Source organism: Galeopterus variegatus, unplaced genomic scaffold (assembly GCF_000696425.1).
Source record: "Galeopterus variegatus unplaced genomic scaffold, G_variegatus-3.0.2 Scaffold828, whole genome shotgun sequence".
NCBI classification, from domain to species: domain Eukaryota; kingdom Metazoa; phylum Chordata; class Mammalia; order Dermoptera; family Cynocephalidae; genus Galeopterus; species Galeopterus variegatus.
The window spans coordinates 463,386-469,410 of record NW_007726939.1 but is presented as its reverse complement, the minus strand read 5'-3'; the positions used below and the strand labels follow the sequence as shown (position 1 = coordinate 469,410).

The 6,025-nt window shown below is 46.7% G+C and overlaps 1 protein-coding gene across 1 annotated transcript in view; it reads left to right on the top strand.

The window, feature by feature from the left end:
* The first annotated feature begins 316 nt into the window (after positions 1-316).
* The window catches only part of NUP93 (nucleoporin 93kDa), a 107,139-nt gene continuing 101,430 nt past the window's right edge, over positions 317-6,025 (top strand). Inside the window, exon 1 of the mRNA XM_008572736.1 lies at positions 317-396. The gene's annotated coding sequence lies outside the window, so the exon portion shown is untranslated. The remainder of the gene's footprint in view (positions 397-6,025) is intronic.

Sequence of the window (6,025 nt, the reverse complement as noted above, 5' to 3'; positions counted from 1 at the left end):
GTGGTCCCCACTGTGTTCCTAGCGCTTAGAATAGGGCTTGGCACTTGGATGGCGCTCAGTAAGGTGTAAGAAATCCCTTTGGCGCTGAGAATGGTGAAAACGCTTTCACCTGGCAGAGCCGACACTAACCAGGCAGCGGGGTGAGGGCGGTGGCCTCCAGTGTACCTGGAGTGACAGTCCAGCCTAAGGCCCCGCCCCCCGGTCCGCCCCGCCCCAGCTCCGCCCATGTTCTTGTCCTCCCCCACGGATCTCCATAAAGTTTGTTTGGAGGCGCAGCGCGCGGGGCTTCTGGGAGCACCCGGCCCGGCCAATCAGGAAGCGCGGGCGAGCGGCGCGAGAAGCGGCGGCCGCGTTCTCTAGGAGGGATCTGCGCGGCAGAGACGGCCGCCTTGCCAGGTAAGGGTGACGGTTGCGTTCATCCGACACAAGATTTGTCCTTGAACTCGGGACCCCGAGGCTGGGCGGAGTCCCGTCCTCACGCTCGGAGCCATGCCGCTCAGACTTCCCGTTCTTCTCATGGCAGCGGGCACGCCCGACGCCGGCGACACAATGCTTTGTCGAACCCCCCCCTTTATAGCGTCGGGCTGCACCCCCGGGAGTAACTTCGTTTGTCTTCCTTCTGAATACAGAGGCTTGGCCTCTTGATCTACCTTCCCCGCTGTAGCGCTCTGCCGCGGCGTGCCCCGCGAGCCCACGTGGCTGGACCGCTGGCCCTTCGCCGCTACAGTCACCTTCTGGACGGCGCCCTAACAACTCTGCTTGTTTCTTGCAGACACACCCTGGGGGGGGGGGCTTGCCTTCCTAGGGAAGGGGTCTTTGGGGATAGGGGAGACGACCCCGTGAGCTTCTCCCAACCCTTGGCTTGTTTCCAGTACCGTCATCCAGGGGGAGGGTAGTGATTGGAACCCGGGGGTGGCCCACCTTTCTCTGGTCTCTGAGCATCCCGTCCTCACGATGCCTGAGTTTACTGGGTCGCTTTTTAAAAAAATTACTGGGCCGATCCAATGGGTCCTTGGTCAAAGTTTGGACGACCGGTGACAGAGGCTCTGATTCGAGTTTGCCCTTATACTAGGTGTGGGAAGAAAGTTTTATTTCTTGTTTTGGCCGAGATGTCGTCCAGCACAAGCGAGGGTCACTTTTTGTATTCTTTCTGGGGAGTGTGGAAGGGTATCCTCGGGCATCGTAGCTTTTCTTTTTAATTTCTTTATTTCATGTATTCTCCTTTGTTTATTTGTGTTTGTGACATTTTCATTTTTTATTCATGGTGATCTTATACAGGCTCATAGCTTTAAATACCTATATATTTAGCTAACAGATCTCTTTTTTATATTTCCAGCCTGGGCCTCCCCCCTGACCTTTATCCAGCTGGCTACTTAACATCTCCACTGAGATGGATGACAGGTGACTCAAATTGAATATACCAAGATAGGGCTAGCATGCTCCCCTCCATCTCCTTCTCTGAACTAATCCTCTTGCTGTTTTTTCTCATCTTGGTGATATAAAAGGCTCTGGCCAATAACCTTTGAGTCATCCTTGATTGCTGTCCTTCCCACTCTACATCCAGTGCTTGCCACCCTGGGCCAGGTCACCACCATCTCTCACCTGGATTGTTGAAATAGCTTCCCATCTGGTCTCCCTTCTTCTGCCCTGACCCAACAGCTAGAAGGGATCCTTTTAAAACACAGGTTGTCATATCATATCACTCCTTTACTTAAAAAACGGATCCTGTGGATCCGCATCTCACTAATGTAGAAAAACTGCTTATAGTGAGGTATAAGGCTATGCATAATCTGACCCGCTATTACTTTCCTAGTCTCATTTTCTGTAACCCTCCCCTTTCACATGTCATACATGCTTTGGCCTCAGAGCCTTCGTGCTTGCAGTTCAATATCCATGTGGCTTGCTCTCTCTTCTTTCAGGTCACCTGAGTAGGGTGTCACCTAGTGAGGCTTTCCCCACTTTCTGTCTTCTTCACTGCTTTAGTTGTTCTTAGCACTTACATTTTACTTATTTATCTTGTGTATTTTGTCTTTTCCCTCTAGAATGTGAGTAGGAAAGATTTCTATGTGTTTTCTATTCTCATCATCAAGTCCTGGCTCACAGTAGGTGTTCAGTAAATATGAAGTAAATGAATGTTCCTGGTACTCTTATAGGCTTGGGTTATAGTGGTGAATGAGACAGGCCTGCCCTCATTGAACTGATGTTCCTAGGGTGGACACCTTCAACAATAAAACACACAGATATAAAATGTAGTGTTGGAGCTATTTTTTAAAGGAGGAGAAGGATATTTCCACAGAGACCAATTGAAATGAGGGAGCAAGTCATGGGAATATCTAAGAGCATTCCTGGCAGGGAGAATAGCAAGTGCAAAGACCCTGAGGTGTGAACAGTTGGAGATGTGGTGAGCTTGAGTGTCTGAACCTGCTTCTTGATGGACTGAAGTAGAAAATAAGATAGAGGGAAAGGTAGATGTGCCAAGGTAGGGGAGGGGTCAGAGCAAAGATCTGGAGGTAAGAGGGCCCAAGGTGTGTTTACGAAACAGGTCACTTTAATTCAGCAAATATATATTTAGTACATAAAAAGGTACTTCAAAAAGTTTATGGAGAAATTCACATTATCTTTTAATTCTACTTTTCAACGAATTTTATTTATTTATTTATTTTTTAAAAGATGACCAGTAAGGGGATCTCAACCCTTGGCTTGGTGTTGTCAGCACCACGCTCAGCCAGTGAGCAAACCGGCCATCCCTATATGGGATCCGAACCCGCGGCCTTGGTGTTATCAGCACCGCACTCTACCGAGTGAGCCACGGGCCGGCCCTTCAACGAATTTTTTAAGTACTCTCTTATGTGCTAATCTTAGCTGCTGAGGATTGAGAGTTGAGCATCTGTGGACCTTATCCTACAGAAATTTGCTGTGTAGAAAGGGAGGCATATGTGGGAAGATATAATGACAACTACTCCACTGGGGAAGAACAGTATAGAAAGTTCAGAATAGTGTGGGAGGAGGTAGGACTGCCCCAGCAGACTTTGCATCATACATAGGACTTCCCATGTGACAAGGTAGGGATGGGTGTGTTCACCCTAGCTTGTACAGGGGTATGAAGGGAGGAAACAGCATGAGGAATAGAGAATTGCTAGGGCATATTTGGGATAAAGCAGTAAGAATTGACGATGAGGGTGGCAGTGCCCGTTCTGTGGAGGGCACCCCATATAGTTGAATCAAGTGTGAGTACTTCCTCCCATTGGGGATGGAAGGTGTCCCTGATGAAGCAGGGGACAGAAAGACCTCTCTGGCTAGGGGGAGGATGGGTCGGAGGAACAGGAAAGCTTAGACTGTTGAGGTAATCGGGAGAAAAATGTGAGGGTCAGAGCAGGGGCAAGAGTTGAGGGTATGATTGCAAACGGTTCGAGAGGTAGATGTGAGATTGACTGGATGTTCGGGAGGTCAAAGAGGAGCCTTGCTTAGGTGACTCAAAGGTGATTTCTTGCTGACGTGACTGGGTATTAATCGTTTTACCAGAAGAGACTGGGAACCCAGAAGGAAGCCGTGGTGGTGGCTTAAGAGGACAGAGAAGTGATGAGTTTGGTTTGGGATGTGTATTAGTCTGTTTAGGTTGCTTATAACAAAATACTTGGAACTAGGTAATTTATAAAGAAAAACAAAATTTATTGCTTACACTTTCTGAGGCTGGGAGGTCCAAAGTCCATCTGGTGCTGGCAACAGTGACCCAGTGGCTCCACCTTTTAATTACCATAACAGGATTTCCCATTCTCTTAACAGTCACAGTGAGGGCTAAGTTTCTTTTGTGTGTGTGTGTGTGACCGGTAAGGGGATCATAACCCTTGGCTTGGTGTTGCCCACACCATGCTCAGCCAGTGAGCGCACTGGCCATCCCTATATAGGATCCGAACCCGCGGCCCTTGGTGCCGCTGTGCTCCCAGTGCCGCACTCTCCCGAGGGAGCCACGGGGTCGGCCCATAAGTTTCTAATACATAAAACTCAATTTGAGCTTCAGAGAGTTTTGGGGGGACATAATTCAATCCAATACAGGATGTGTGTTGTTTAAGGCATCCATGAGTCATCCAGGTATAGATAGATGTTGGGTAGACAGCTGGAAATAGCGCTCAGGGAGAAAGTTGGCTGGACATAGAGATATGGGAATCACCTTTGTTTTGATAGATTAGGGTCCTCCTAACTTGTTTATTTGCCTTATGTTATTGTCTATTAATGCCTATATCCCTTCTCCCCCAAGTAGCCTAGAGCTTGGAACGTTTTGTAGTTTTACGCTTTTTCTAACTTCAGCAGTACCTTCAAACAGTAGCTTCATTCTCAATATACATAGTTGCCAACTGCCAGAATAACCTTCCTCAAACTTTGCAAAAAGTCTCTAATGCCTCCCTGTTTTCTGAATTCTTACATTGTTCTGTAAGGTCCACCAAAGTTATAGCATCATCTTTTTCCCTCGTTTCTTTCCTTCTGTCTGTCCTTTAACAGATATTTATTGAGGATCTACAGTGTGCTGGGTATTGTTTGTTCAGTGCCTATTTTCTAAATTCCTACATTGTTCTGTAAGGTCCACCAAAGTTATAGCACCATCTTCCTCCCTCTCTCCCTTCCTCTCTTCCGTCCTTCCGTCCTTTAACAAATATTTATTGAGGATCTACAGTGTGCTGGGTACTGTTTGTTTATTGCACAAGGAATGGAGCTATGGACAAACAAGTCAAGGTTCTCAAACTTCCGTCCTTTAACAAATATTTATTGAGGATCTACAGTGTGGTGGGTACTGTTTGTTTATTGCACAAGGAATGGAGCTATGGACAAACAAGTCAAGGTTCTCAACTCAAGGAGCTTATGTCTGTCTGTTAGGAGACAGACAATAAATGAATAAACAAATACATATGATGCCAGGTGTTAAGTGCTAGTAAGGAGATAAAACAGGGAAATGTCATAAAATAGACAGTGGGACTGCTTTAGCTGGGTGTTCTTAGAAGCTTCTTTAAAAAGGAGACCTATGAGCAGAGACCCATATAAAGAAAGGGGGTGAGCTTCATAGATATTTAGTGGGAGAATAGTCCTGCAGATGCAGAGGAAACTGAATGCAAAATCCTTGGGGTAGCAGTGTCTTTAGTGTATTTGAAGAAGAACAGGAGGCCTTACGGGTGAAGCTTAAAGTCATGGGTAGAGTGTTGGGCAGGGGACAGGTCATGTAGGCTTCACAGCACAAGGTAAAGACTTTGGATTTTAGTCTTTGAGTGGTGGGAGCTGTTGAAAGGTAGAGCCTCGTTCTCAAAGGCTTCTTCCCACTGCTGTGTGGAGAATACACTGGGAATCAGGAGGGGACAAAGTAAGAACAGGCAGACCAGTCAGGAGGTTACTGTATTACCCAGATGGGATACATGAGAGTGCCTTGGACTGGGATGATAATGGTAGAAGAGACAAAAAGTGGGTCTGACTCATGTATATATTTTAAGAATAAATTTAGTGTAGACATGAATTGCTAGAGTATGAGAAAAGAAGTCAGGGACAGTGCCAAAGTTTTAGGACTGAGCAACTTGGAGCGTGAAGGTGCCATTTACTGAAATGAAGAAGACGACAGGGAAAAGAGCAGGTTTGTACACCAGAGGGCTGCCATGAAGGTGACATTAGATTATACAAGTAAAGCCCATGGCAGGGATTTGAACATAGCCAGAACTCAGGAAATGATGGCTGTCATTCCTGCTGTCAGGCAATAAATGAATGGAGTAGAAAGGAATTTAGATCAGGGGAAATTTCTGTAGGTTGGGTATTGAGGAAAACTGGTAGGTAAGATTTGAATTGATGGTGAGGATAATAGCTAATGTTTACTTAGTGGTAACTGTGTGGCAGATGAGGGAGGTACAGTTATTTTTCCATTTCACAGATGAGGCCCAGAGTGAGTAATTAACTTGCCCAAAGTCACCCAGCTAAATAGTGGAGGAGTTGGCTGGAGCCCAGGTGTGCAGCGGCAGGTTGGGTAGGTTTTCCTGTTTGGGAAAAATGGCAT